Source organism: Cimex lectularius, unplaced genomic scaffold (genome assembly GCF_000648675.2).
Source record: "Cimex lectularius strain Harlan isolate CLEC.00 unplaced genomic scaffold, Clec_2.1 scaffold116, whole genome shotgun sequence".
Taxonomy (NCBI): Eukaryota; Metazoa; Arthropoda; class Insecta; order Hemiptera; family Cimicidae; genus Cimex; species Cimex lectularius.
This window is the reverse complement of record NW_019392765.1, coordinates 748,408-763,988: the sequence shown is the minus strand read 5'-3', so window position 1 is coordinate 763,988 and position 15,581 is coordinate 748,408. Positions and strand designations below refer to the sequence as shown.

Here is a 15,581-nt window from a genome sequence, read left to right as displayed (position 1 = left end):
CATCTGCAATATTCTTCTGCCACTTCTCCAGTCTAAAACCGTCAAGAATTCCGGGATGTCAAGCAGAATTTATGAAACCAAATCAATCTAATAAAATTAGGAAATTGCTAAAAAAATGAAATAAATCTCTTAAACTATGTGAGTCACATAAAGGAGGACAAAATGATTTCTCATATCCAGTTAATTATTAACAGATAATTATTTCTCCAAGTAACGAAATGCTCTGAGGTAAACAAGCATTTTTGATTGAAAGAGGATTATCAAGTGTTGATAATCGTACAAAAAAATAATCCGTGAAACATAAACAGATTATAAAGATAGGTAATTGAAAGAAAACATGAAAAGCTTGATTATTTTCCGGCCAACCCAATATCTTGGTTATGTTCTGGCTATGCTTTGTATATAAAGTAATATTTGAGGCCCTAAAAGATGAATATAGAGATGTGAGACCCGTCTTTAAACTGTAGATGGCGTGGGGTGTGACATGTACACGGAGGGAAAATGTAAACAATTATCGCTCCCTCCTGCCGCGAGCGTGTAAACGCCATATCCCTTGCGCTGAGTATGATCAAAAATAAAAACGACAACTCGTTTTTGTTATGTATCGATTCGCCCAGTGCGGTCCAGAAGCTCAGTAGAAGAGCCTACGTGAACCCGTTAATAAACAAGATAAAAGAGCAGATGAAAGGGATCGATGCAGTTGGGAAGAAGGTCGTGTTGGCATGGGTTCGCGGCCACGTAGGTATAGCCGGGAACGAAGAAGCAGACAGAGCGGCCAAAGTAGCCGCTGGAAGGTCCCACGACGCTTCCCGACCTTTACGCCCAGCGGACCTAAAACTATTAATTTCAAATTATGTAAAAAGAAAATGAGAAAACCGCTGGGCTCATAGAAATAGAAATAACCTTACTAACCTGTGGCAAGCTAAGAAAGAAGGTCCCTGGTCCACGGAGAACGGTTCGGGAAGGAAAAAGGCCATACTGACAAGACTATGCATAGGTCATACAGAATAACACAAGGGCACCTTCTGGCCGGAAAGCGACCGCCTAGGTGCTCTTTATGCAAGGATAGAATAACGGTCGAGCACCTTTTCAATTGTAGAAGGCGTGATGCATATAGACAATGTTTTGACCTAACATCGGACCTTACATAGTTTTGGGGCACGGCAGCGGGCACAGATCGCTGTTCCGGTACCTCAGGGCTATAGGGATTTTTAAATGAATATAGTTTTTTTTTATGTGTGTTTGTGTTTTGTCTGTGTGAACTATACGTACCACGGGGTGACTGAAAATGTTTCAAAAACCAGCCCGAGTCACATTGGGATGGACTCGTGGTGGCTTGTGGTGACGCCCCTGGCGGGGACTTAGACAGAGGCTTTCTTCTATCTGGGACCTTTCGTGAAGCTTGCGTATGGCCAATGTCCCGTTCCTCACGAGAGACGTTGCGACCGGACGACAGCATGTAAGCGTTGAGGACGTCATGATCATGCTACAGTCCGTCGAATGCGTAAGTAAGCGATTGGAAAAGGGTAGTGATATCGGCGGTCTTTGACTCGAGTATGCTTTGCATTGTTGTGCGTATGACCGGCGTGGTACCCTTGGGGAAGAGAAGGATCGGACCACCTAGGCTAGACCTATGACTTCCCACGAATGCGTGCAGCAGGTGTAGGCTGAGTTCGATAAGAGACTTTTTACCGTAGACAGTGCTCATCTAGGGGGTGGGTAGCAATCCCACTCTAAACTAAAACCGCTGTCGGGGCGTTCCCGAAGGTTTCTACGCTGGAGGAGCCTTTACACTAAGAGAGATAGAGTCGCCTTCTTTATCTAGGGAGTATGCGAGGGGGGGGACGGGCTGATGTATTTCGGCCCGTTAGCCCCTCGCGTGCGGCGTACGACCCGACGCATAATGCGGGCCCGACCATTCGGAGTGGACAAGCGGAGAGCGTGGATACCGACCCTTAGGGGCCGGGACACCACTACACCAAAGCTGCGGCGGTAACACTATTCCGTCGTATGTGGAGGTGCGTCAGCTCTCATCTTAAGAATCAAAACGTCCGATAAGGCCATGAGCCAGGTGCGGACGTGAAAGATCCTCTTGTCTTGTTGACGATGAGTAACCGGGAACGCATGTGTTAACTATATGTTCATTTATTGGAATGCATGTAATTTATTAGCGTGAAAGGAAGGGGTTGCTTATACCCTCGCCCCGAGGAATATCGAGTACTCTGGGGTGAGTGATGACGTCTGGAGTGTAAAAGTAAGTTATTAGTGTGAAAGGAAAGGTGCTTATAACCCCACCCCGAGGAATATCAAGTATTTCGGAGATTGAATGTGACCAGACATCTATGTTTGTGGTGATGTATATATATGTATTGTATGTTTTGTTTCTATTCTGTATTCAACAACTTGAGGTAACAAACGAGAGGCTCGCATTCTAGGATATCAACTTAGTTTATATTTAAAATCAGTCAGTAACCAGATCGAGACGCTCAAATGGCTGCAGTTTAAAACAAAACATGCGCGAAAGAAGAGAAAAAGGAGGAAAACACGAAGAGGGCCAGCGTTGACCTCAGCTGTTTGTCGGCCCATAAAATTCATATATGTAACCTTTCCTTTCTTTAAATCTGTTTGTAGATTAACAATTCAGACAATATTAGTATAACTTCGTTGAAAAGTTTAAGAAATATATAAATTAATCTAGACAGTATTTATACACCGGGGATTTTCTTTTAGACGTTGGTTATTTAAAAATATCAAAAATATTATTTATATCAAGACAAACCTAAAAAATAAAAATAAATAGTATTACTTACAGATGCCTGCTTAAGAATACAACACCAACCGTCTATTCTGAAACAAAACAAAAAGTTAATGAGTTAATTATAAAAAGGCAAAATGCATGGCACCTGCTTTTATATAGAACATCTGACATCCTGTATTAGAAGAAAAGGCTGTAGAGTTTACATATGCTGGCTTATGCGACAGATCAGATTAATCTGTCAAATCCGAGTAAGAGTTTAGAACGTTTTATACAAGAGTGATTGAACGATTGAATTTTTGAATAGATTTAACACATTTTTAAAGATAGAGGAAAAGTAGTAATAATGCAATGGTAATAGTTGTATTTTTTGTTTCTACTAATAAACAATTTTACTGTCAAGAAAAATGCTTTTTTAGGTCAAAATTTTAGCTGTAGAAACTGGTTGATTGCACTGTCAATAGTTTTAACAAATCGGTAACAGATCGTTATCTTGCCAGCACTTATTGTCTTCTTTGCCACCCAGCTAGCGAAACTTCCACATACCCACGTTCTTTGAATGTAAATCGATGCTTCTTTCTTTGCAATGCAAATTTCAATTGTAGTTAGAATGGTTCAAAAAATGGTAATAAATTAGATAGTAAAAAATTAGTAGGTAATTATTTAATAAATTATATTTGACAATTCGATTCTCAGTCATTACAGAAACTGAATTTTTACTACGTAAACCACGTTACCAACAAAATATGTCTTAAAAATTTAATTTTTTAAAATATTTCCTATGGTTTGGTATTGAACTATTAAAAGATATAATTGATTAAAGATTTTTCGGTTAAACCGTATTGGTAGTCATACAAGTTTATCCCACTCATATAACAATTTAACAAATGGATTCAAACCAATCATACATAATTTTATCTCCGATATAATTAGTATCAGGATTCAATAAAATATAATACTGCTTTATAATTATACATTATAAATATCAGAGCTAAGAAAATTAAGGTGCGATGTGCCTGAATGGATAGGGCGTTAGACATTCGACTTAAAGACCTGCCTGCGGTTGTGGGTTTGTTTCCACCCTGAAAGTTCTGACACCCCCTCACCACCTAAAATATTTGCTAATATGAAAAAAATACGACAAAAAACTTACCATGAGAGTTTAAAAAACCTTAACTTTCCTCGTAGAAAACCCTGAACATTTGATTACATGTGTAATCACGGTTTCAGGAAAATTTTAAAAACATTGGAACAGCCAATTATCTCGATTTAAACTTTGAGTGGTAGCTGTTGAAGTGCCGAGAGAGATGTTTTTCATTTCTTGCAGACAAAAACCGACCTTTGCTTTGAAAAATTCATAACATGGATGAAAAATGGATTGTTTATGACAATCGGCGTCGGCCTGTTTGGTGATTAAATGCCAACACATACACCAAAACCAAAGTTACATTTTAAAAAATCGATAGTGACATGAAACCTAGATCAATGGCTGGGTCATTCACTATTCGTTTTTTCTTAGAGGTGATACCCTCATCCAAATTTACCAAATGAATATAAAAATTGCAATACTGCGGAAAACCGGAAGGGTCCGATAGTGCACTTAAACTACAAAACAACGCTTTTCGAGCGATACTAAAAATAAAAATAATTTAACGAAGCTGAGTTAACAAGGTTATTCTCAGCCACCTTACTTTCCTTACTTATCTTCAAAAAAAAATTCTTTTTAGAAATTTGGACAACTTCATTAAAAGTTGTTAAAATTTTTGAAAAGACAGCATTGCTTGCCATCATTTTTACTCAAAGCACTGATTTTTTTTTTAGCTCTGTTATTAAAAACGTCGTTAAAATTTTGGTGAAGTGTGTAAAAAAAGAATGTATAAACTTTCACAAAATTATTCACCACGCATCCTTTAAGCGGGGAACACACTTACCCTATGCAACGCTACCCGACGCAAATCCAAAGTCCAATTTTCCATAAGATTGTATTACCCCCGTGCACATCTGCCCGATGCTAAGGAACGCTACCCTACTCTACGCTACTCGATCCCCACTGTCCAGATTTTCGTCGGGTAGCATCGAGTACAGTCGAAGACAAAAGAACGCATCCTTTACTGCGCAAAAGGACTTTCCATGTGAAATGAACCAATACCATGCTTTCAATGGTTTAAAGAATTGTAAGAAATTATTCATTTGACAATTTAATGTCCAAGGAATACGGAGAAGAGCAATTTGACTTGTCTTAATTTGCCAGGACACATTACATCACCGAACATTCTAAATGGAACACTGCCATGTTGAGTTTGAGCTTTTATTTGTGTTTATGTAATGTGCAAGCTGAAAAACAGCTAAGGTCATCGCCGGCCCACTGACTGTTTTCCTTCCTTTTCTAGACTTTCACGCGTATTTCGTTTGAAATGCAGGCAGCATTTGAACGTCTCAATATGGTTACTGACTCTATGCTTTGAAATGTATACTACGTCGATATCCTAAAATGCTGGCCTCTCATTTGGTCGTCAGATTGTCAACTACAGAACAGACACAAAACATACAACAAGTAAAACTGTATATATGCATGCCTACTCGATACAAACATAGAGGTCTGGTCACACACAGACTCCCAGAGTATTCGATATTCCTCGGGGCGTGTTTGTACCAACTTTTACTTGTAATATTTATAAAGCTAAAAAATATTCCTATCTATTTATTTTTACATTTTTCTCATGTTCAGGTGAACTACTTGTATTATTTCCATATTATGCAAATATTTCTATTTAACAATTCCTGTAAAAGAGAATAGAACAAATCAGTACTGACGTGACAAGTAGGCGTAGGATTTTTCCCCTTGAAATTTCCAGTCAAAACATAAACAATAAAAGTAACGTTCACAGAGTATAACTAAATATTTATGTGATACATCTACCTGCCCGCCGGGAGTTTTCCGATGATGTTGTTTGGTTAAACCTGTACGTTTGTTTTTACCACTTTTTCTGTCTTGTACATCCAGCCAGATTATTTGGCCGCTCGGAGCGAAATATAACTGTGCACATATTGTCTTTTTCGGAACGCAGATTCCTACTTGCACAGGTGAACTTTTTCAACTGGGCTTAACAATATAAGTCAACTTTTTATACGTCAAATTTTTTTGTCACGAGTGGCTCTCGACGGCCGATTTTTATCATTATAACAGGTAGTTGTAATGTACGGAAAATTAAATTTTCCGTTAATATTTCTCTCGCAACAAAACCAAAATGGATGATTGATAAACTAACGTTATAACTATTTCAATTAATTAATCTTTATGTAAGGTATGGGTTGAGATAAAAAAGTCAGTGTCACGAGCGTGCATACCGCTACAAACGATAAAACTCGAAGTAATCGAAGAAAAATTCCTTCTGTTCACGCTAATAAATTACATTCATACCAATAACTTCGTTCATACCGTTCGAGATTCCTCCAATTCCATTGAATCTTTCATTCAAAGACAAGAAAGTCATTTTTCATTCTAATTTTACAAACATCAGACCTATTCACACAGCTCTAGATTACTCAATATTCCTCCGGGTAGGTAGGGAAAAAATCTAAGTTCTACTCACGCAAATAAATTACAATCATTTACCAAACTTTGTTGAAACATTTCTAGTCTATTCGTTATTCCTAGGAGTATTAGAGGACAAAGTCCCTTCATTAACGCTAATAAATTAAATTCATACACTATATTTAATTCAACTGCCCCAGATTCCCCGATCTTGCATGGAGTAATTGGGAAGAAAATCATCCACTCAAGCTAATGAATTACTAAATCCATTCGGTTTTGTGGTCCGATTGACCAAATAACTTCTTTCAATTAATTACTCTTTATAGTATATGATGGGGTTTGGTCTGCGAGTTGGCGAACTCATGTGTTGGACACCAGGAAAAAACAAAAACCCAACAACGCCCAAATAATAAATGACAACGGAAATAACCTCTACCGAGACCTACCAACGAGCACGAAAACCACGCCCCCTAACGCAACGCCCCAAGCGACAAGCGACGGACGCAATATTATATAAACCTTACTTAGAAAAAATGACAGACAGTTTTTCACTGATGAACTGAAACGCGTTTGAATAACTCAAATAAAAAACCCGAGAGTGAAGACAGACCCAGTAGTGCCCGTGTGCCGGTTCAACATGAATTACTCTTTATGCAAACTATTGGCGGAGATAAAAATCACGAACGGGATTCGAACCCACGACCCTCCGCTAAATACGCACTTGACTTCGATCTATTAGGACACCAACTTCCCAACTCAATCCAACCTTTCGAATTTTTCCTCCTTTTTACCATTTTTCAAATGTCTGGTAAACCATCTGATCCGCAGCGACAAAGGAACTATTATTTAAGTTATAAGTTTAACCTAAACTATTATTGGGAGATCGTGAGATGCGGTCTGGTGGTCTCACGATCTCCATATAATCATTAACTGATGGTCTCTAAACACTATACATAGCGTTATAACAATATTTTCAACAACAAGCATTATCCTTTCGGTTAGGATAAGCTAATCCCCAACCTCAGGCTACGCAGTGCGATCTGAGACAGAAAAGGACGAGAAAGGAACTCTTTTCAAGTTGTTAAAGGCGACTCTTTTTTTCATCAAATTCATTTTAAGTAGGTTATTGTTTTAATTTATTTGGGTCAGGTCCAGATTTTCGCTTTTTGCAATTAATTTGTTGAGTTAGTGGCACGGAAATTTTTTTCACTCGTGAGTGAGACGAGTTGTTTCGTGTGAAGGGGATCCTCGCAAAGATATACATGGATTTTGGGTTTAAATTGTTCAATGTAGGATTGCACATCGTCGATATTTATATAAAAAGTTTTCTCAAATCTTGCCATATTAGGGTAAAGTTACGGTATTGCAATGAAGTCAATGAAATTTAATATATACCTGTTATCAAATGTTTTCTATGTAATCATATTTTTTTGTTATAAGAAAATATCACATTTTTCTTTAAATTATCATCTGAAATTTAAAAAGTGTTCATATAGGATGAAACGAGGATTTATCTTGAGTTATATTGCCTGGTGTTATCGGCTCGGAGCAATTTTGAAGAATTGAAGAACTGCCGCCGCTGACCCTGACGGCCGACTTGATTGCTTCAGCCTCAGGCATTTTCTCCTTGGATACCGTTTCCAATCTTAAAAACCAACATCGAAAGGATCTCCAGACCCAGGTGAGATTTGATTAAAATGATCGACTAACTAAAAAATATGTTCAAACTGTTGGAAAAATACCTTGTTTTTAATGTTTATTTCAGTCCCGATTCAGAAACATAATTTATTCATCCACTTGCAAAGCTAAAGTTGTATGAAACTTTTCCAATTTTATAGTTTATACAAACTGTACGTATTAAACAAGCAATACTGTTTCTCTCTCTAGGACATAATTGGTTAACACTGATTTCAAGAAACTAGATTGATTAGTATAGTAAGTTCATGTTTTTTTGTAGTGTTTTGAAGTGTTTTTGTGGCATATAAAATAATAACATTTACTTGTATCGTACGATTCCATTTTTTGTTTCTATTGGGTTGTCCGGAAAATAATGCAGGATTTTAAGTTTTCATTAAAAAAAATCTATATAAAATATTCTGTTTACGTTTACAGGATTACTCATTTNGGGAAATTATTTTGATTAAAGAACATTGCTTTAAAGTAACTAGTTTCTTTTTTTTTGTTTAATACCAAAATCCTGCATTATTTTCCGGACAACCCAATATGATTATCATTAAAATTGTCTTTCTTTAAAATTCGCTTATAGTATATAACCTGAAAAAGGATTGTTATATCATTATTTTATTGTATTATAGCCTAGAGTGGAGTAAGAATAGAAGTAAGTATACAATAACGTTATTGTCTTGCCATATCGAATTTTATAAGCAAATACATAAAATTCCCCAATACATTCTCATAGTTCCGAAAGAAACTGAAAGTTAGCAAAGACTACCTAAGCCTCTGCAGATATCAAGAATATACTCGCAAAAAATTGAACACCATAATTGACGTTAATTGGTCCTTTACTTTGGAATAATTTTATTGTAAGTTATTCATTAAAAAAAGTACTTATTCTGAGCGTATTTTCCTTGTACACTCCTCCAGTGACTTCAAGGATTTTCTGAGGCATAGAAAATTATCCTTGTTTATTCAAATTAATTGTATTCTCTCAAAAAATAACGACTCACCTATTTAGGTGGCTATTTCTTTTTATAACTTCATGCTGTTGTTATTATTGAGATTGTAACATTTCCAAGAGTTCATAGTGTTAGTAGTATTCGTAGTAGTTCGATTCCAACGAGGAAAATATTGTTATCCATTAGTTAATTTCCGTCTAACAATAACATTCAAACAAACAATAAAAACTGTTTGTATATGCTGGTCGATACCGATCACCCTGGTCTTCGAATCTCGCTGTTTTGGTCTGTCCGACGCGTTTCAGCATTCGCCGTCGTCGGGTCTGTGAGATTTCTGTGAACTCAATCATTACCGCTGGTCAGATGAGAAAGGTCAGGGAAGGAAACAGTGTCAGTAAAGTGAAAAAGCGAACAAGTTTCGATTTATGGGAAGACATCATAGCACAAATGCATCTGGGAAAACAGTTGACCAGCACTGCTAGTCAAGAGTTTTAATAGCTAAACTATTAGCTAAATGAGGGCTGAAAAAGATTCACTAATTTATATAATAAGAATAGATTGAAATAGAAAAATTCCTGTAGTTTTTTCTTTAGGTTACATTAGAAAGGAGGTTGTGCTCACAATAAGATTGTCATTTCTAAAGGAGAGGAGAATACAGGAATGCATTAGATACAATGATATGGTATAAAGATGGCTCCAAAACAAACGAAGGAACCGGATCAGGCGTTTTCTGTACAAACTCATTAGCAAAGTATGAAACATGAGCAATTAAACTCATTAGGGAAGTACTCTTCGGTCTTTCAAACAGAAATACATGCCATCAATGCTTGTGCCCTGGAAAATCTTAAAGGTGGTTACACTGGAAAAAAACTCTTCATAAGAACTGATTGCCAAGCAGCCATTAAGGCATCAGCTTGTAAAAGAATAACATCAAAATTAGGCAGTGAATGCATCCAAAATTGCAAAACCTGGGTAAACACAACAACCTGATGCTATCTTGAGTGCCAGGGCACAGGGGAATTTTGGGTAACGACAAAGCAGACAGTCTGGCCAGAAGAGGATCTGCAAACCATACATATGCCCTGAACCTATACGTGGCATAACAAAAACAAATTTAGAATCCTCCATCGCAGAATGGATCCAAACAAAACAAAAGGAGAAGTGGATAAACCCTAGCGACTCTAGACACAGCAAACTTATGATGAAACAACCCTCACCAAGACTGGCAAAATCATTTTCTGTAATTGAAGAGTGCAACTCAGAGGAGTGGTAGGACCGATCACTGACATCTGAGAAAACATCTACACAACATGGGCATATACAAAGATGGTCCCATTTGCAGAATATATAATGAGGAGGAAGAAACCAGCCACTCATATCATCTTCGAATGCGAAGCAAAGCTCAATGGAAATTTAACCTAACATACGGAAAAAACTCAAAGAAATCAAATTGCAGCAACGACAGTCAATGACCTTAAACTTCTAAGGAGAAGGATTGAGTCTATTGCACTGAACTAAGGAACTCGGAACTTACAAATAAGCCTGGAGGCTGCAGTGCCTGGGGAGCGCAAACCCAGCTTCCTAGTATACTTTTTTACCATACCATACCATACCAGACTCATGCGTTTAACATATTACATTTTAACAATTAATAATATTTAAATAATAATTTAATATTTTTTTTAGATAAAGAATTTTTGCTAATCTGATTAAGGACTGGAATTTGTACAACAATATATTATTGATTGATATGAGACGGAAGGAGAAGTGGATAAACTCTATAATAAACTTATGATGAAACAACCCTCACCAAAACTGGCAAAATCACTGCTGCAATTGGAGAGGGCTAGAGTCAGAGGAGTGATAGGACTACTAACCGGTAGGCTGGCATCTGAGAAAACATCTACACAACACGGGCATACACAACGATAATCCCAAATGCAGATTATGTAATGAGGAGGAGAAAACAGCCGCCCATCAGCTCATTGGAGATTTAACCTAATGCACGGAAAAACTTAGGGAATTAAAGTGCAGCAGTGACACTCAATGACCTGCTACTTCTAAGGAGAAGGATTGAGTCTAATGCACTGAACTAACGAACTAGGAAGGTTCAATAAGCCAGGAGGCACAAACCGCGCTATCCTTTTTTACCATACCAAACCATACCATCTCTTGAAATGTATTCACTAAAAAAAAAGAAGTCAAAGTGAATCTATGTAATATATATATANATTATAATATTATAATATAGCCATTAATAGTAAATAAAAAATGGAATATAAATAAAAGTAAGTTAAATGTGTGAATACATAATATTACATTAATTTATGATATAATTTTTATAATTTATGTTCATTGATTTTTAAAACTGTAATGCATAATTTCTCATTTTTGAACAAGCCTGAAGATGATGAAACGAAAAACGGCGTCGGAAAAACCAAAAGAGTAACGATGGGCAGTCGAGTATAATAAGTAATGACCAAAATACTGGCTGAACCGAAATGGCGATACTTTTCTTGGCACACGTATTTATCAACAGCATTGTCATCACATGACAGGTGCAGATATTTTTCTGTGATTAAACAGCTTTTCTTAATAGATTGCCTTTGATGTTGTTCAAAATAAAGATACGAAACGTCAGAAAATTTTAAATACTAAGCCCTTTGTGACATCTTTGTATACCCAGAGGCTCTGAGAATAACGAAGTCCCAATTACCTATTTAAGTAATGTCAAAGAATACATGAAAATGGTATTTCTACAATAATTCAGTATATATGTGTATTTTGAAAGATTTTATTGTTTTTATTTTTTTGTACATAAATCCTATAATATAATACTTTTAATGCTTATAAAGGTACATATTTTTTTCAATGAAACAAACTGACAGAAATAGCTAATGAAGATATTGTATGTATATTGTATGAACAATACAATATACAATTTATTTCAAAATGTATAACGAAATGTGAAAAGGTACAACAAAATGAAAGCAAACATAAACAATGCCTCTTAAATTCCATGTGAGATTTCCTTCTTTTTGTTTCAGGCAAGCTTCTGAAAATGGAAAAATACCCTTGCCTGTGTAAAAAGTCTTAATAGTTTTTCATGTTGCAGTTCGAAGTTCTTTTCGGTTCTTTCTCATACGAAGAAAACTTTCCTATAAATTCGTTCCCGTGTCTGGCAGACTGCTGATACTTTCACGTAAGGAAGAAGGATTGCATCCTTCGATAATAAAATATTTATTTTTCTAAATGCTAAACTAGAAAACAACTTTCTTCCCTTTGCTTCACAGCGAAAACAATAATTCTGTGTATAAATATTGTAATAATATTCATCTGTTTTCATATATTAATAGAATAATTAATAAAGATCAAATTTAAATGCTACATTTAGTAAACAAATTCAAAAATGTAGATTTGTACATATATCAAAAATCATAGGATTAAGGATACTAGGAAGCGGGGTTTGCACTCCCCGGGCACTGCAGCCTTCTGGCTTATTGTACCTTCTGAACAAATTCAAAAATGTACATTTGTACATATATCAAAAATCATAGGATTACATGAAGAAGATTCGGCTAACAAAGAATCCGCCAGAAGACCCTGTTTCCTAACCTGTTTGCCCAATGGATTTGAAAATATTTCCAATAGGAAAAAGACGAATGGAAACACCGCTGGGATCTTTATATATAAGGCACATAAAGGCGATTGATGGAGCAATGACCTATAAATCTAATTTCTAATAAGTTGGCGGTGACCCGACGGGATGCGGTCATTCTATGAACCTTCCGGTCATGAACGGCAGGGAGGTAGATGGGCAAAAAATTAAACATATTAAATTTAAAAAAATGCAAACTTTATCTTACAATCAGATAGTATAGAAGTGCTGTACCAAATATTATTATTATAGAAAAGGGAGGAGTGATTTGAGGAGTGATGAAGCCGCAGAAAGGGGGTGTGCCTAGTGTCGTTCTTAGCAACTACGAGGTGCCTTTAGTTGGATTCTTGTTCGGAGAAACGGCATGAGGCCTAGAGAGCCGAGATTGAACCGAGTATGGGTAGTGGTCTCCGGAGCGGAGCGGGTGTGTCCTGAAAGGTCATCTTCTGGGCTTTGGGGACTGCCGTGCCCGCCTTTTGGAGGATCTCAATAAGATCTCAGAAGAAGAATTGATCATTCTCGCCGAGTTTTAAAATGTGGTAACATCGAACGAGTAGGTGGGATGTGTGAGAGGGCAAGCGCATATAGAATTTTTTTCTTTTTCTCAATCCAATTTCTGGGACCCTTGGTTGCAAGGAGGGCTTCCAGGCACAAAATGATGGTGTAGCCTTGATAACGTGACACACTCTCTTAAACACAAGCTGCACGAGTTTTCAGGAGCGCATGATCGCCTTACGCATCCTCTGCATGCATTTGGATGTTAGGACCAAGCGTACAGAGTACAAGGATGCCAAGACTACGCTTACCTAGTCCCTCGAGATGCGTTAAGGTAGTTGCTAGCTTGCGTGCTATCCTCGGACGGCGGGTGCTGCATCAGAGGCACACGCGGGTTAGGATACCAAATCCTGTCTATATATACATATTTATATATACGGTCAGGGGAGGGTGGATACCCATCTGAACTGCGGGGCAGCGAAGTTTCGTTCCAAGTTCAGCCCAGCTGCGTCGGTAAGGATTCTCAGTGGCCTAGTGGTGAGACCCCTAGAGGGTAACTTGAGAAGAGGTTGTGTTTCATTTGTGGCCGTATACCAGAGTTCTTGTGTATGACCTCTGAATTACCTCCGGACCTCGCGGGAATCGGAGCGATCGGACTGCGGTAGCGTACAACCACCGAGGAGCTAAGACTACGCCGACGGAGTACCTCCAATGCGTGAGGAATGTTTTTCGGTTGCGGCCGTATTGGCTACCTTTAACGAAGGCCGGAGCGCATCCGGAGGTTTTGAAGCTGGCGGAGCCCCTACACGAGTTAGTGGGAGATTTGGTCGATGCTTTTCGACCACTTTGGGTATCCCTTTACGCGCGGCACATGATTGAGTGCAACATATTAGCCCACCCTCTTGGTAGGGGCCAGCGGGTGAAGTCGACATGTCGGCAGCATGCTGCAGGATGATAAGGGCTTCTACACCGAACTTCACAAAAGAAGCTGATTTTCCGTGCGCGGAGGTGAGTCGCTCCTAACTTGAGAATCTAAACGTGTGATAGGGCGTATGTGCCAGGTGCGCTCGCTAAAGCACCTCAATTGTTCTGAAAAATGCGTATTAAAAGTAAAATAATGTTTAAAAGCGTAAAAATTCAAATAAGTTATTTTAGGGAAGACAGTATGGGAATGCGTGATGAAGAGTTGTTCAGATTTATATAAAGCTCATCGAAAAAGACAACCGCGACCTTTGTTCTTCAAAGAGTCATAAAACACCGTTGCAATTTTTCGGCCGGGTCCAATCGGCCGGAGGGAAAAACGAATGAATAGCTAATGAAGAAAGCAAAGGCACAGGTAGCTGTAATCATGTGCGAACCCCTGTCCACTGACGGCAAATTGCCTCTTTCCACGGCATACGGTTTGGCCGCCCCAGAAATGGCACGAACAATAAACCTCGGAAAATGAGGAAACGAGTTCCTATTTTTTTCTTCTTTCAACTGAAAACGACGTCCTTTTGAGAACGGCCGCAATAGATATGAATTAAAAAACGACTTGAAATTGCAGATATCAATTAAAATCTCTTTGAAAAAATCGCTCCATAAAACCGGTTAGTAACAAATAAACACATTAAAGACAATTATAACGACTCAAATATTACAAACACTACATGTATAATTTTTGATCTGTGATTGTTTAAACGTGGCGATGGTATCTCATCCTCTAATTTTTCACCATCTTTTTATGATGATTTCACTCGTTGGAATTTCAAATACCAATAATTATTATTTATAATATTGACCTAATTTAGTCTGGATGAAATTTTCTGTTATTTGGTCTTTCAGGCTTGATTCCAATTCACTAAGATCTCAAGAGTACATTTTCGTAAATAAATGGCACGTTTATATGAAAAGTTTTGCTAATAAATGATTTTTTTATTACATTTATTTGGTATTTACAACTACAAGTGCTGTATTAAGTAAATATGTTCGTATATGTTGAATTAACATTTGAGGCTCTTGTAGAAGTTGCCCAGTGGTAACACTCCTTCACACTGATATATTGTTCAGTCTTCAAACAATGAGAAGGTCTCGGGGCCACTTTCGCTTCAATCGTCTTGGAGGATTTTCAGGTAGGGTTGGAAGTGATAAATTTCGTACGAATAGATTACTGTGTGTGTTCAGTGATTGATGAAANCGGCTCAATAAGCCGCTGCTCTAACACTTGAGATACGTGACCAACCTTCAACACCATGTTCAAGAAAAACCTTACATAAAAAGATTAATTAATTGAAACAAATTATTTATAATAGTGCTCTAATTTAGTTTGGATGCATACTCCGGTTATTTTATCGGTCAGACACTTCACAGCACAACTTCATTATGTTATTTTTCTGATTCCATTCTACCAAGATCTCATTTTGATAAATAAATGGCATATTTTATGAAAAGTTTTGCTCAAATATGACAAAGCGTAATTAACACATTTCGCTCCACGAACTATTCTTGAATTGTTTGACTTTT

At 37.4% G+C, this 15,581-nt stretch overlaps 1 protein-coding gene across 2 annotated transcripts in view; it reads right to left on the bottom strand.

Annotated features, from left to right (window-relative positions):
• LOC106663729 (slit homolog 3 protein) overlaps window positions 1-15,581 on the bottom strand; it is a 640,390-nt gene that overhangs the window by 342,944 nt on the left and 281,865 nt on the right. The window contains exon 4 of one of the 2 annotated variants that reach the window (XM_014388804.2): window positions 2,811-2,847. The gene's annotated coding sequence lies outside the window, so the exon portion shown is untranslated. The remainder of the gene's footprint in view (window positions 1-2,810; window positions 2,848-15,581) is intronic. The other variant, XM_024227504.1, reaches the window with a different exon arrangement.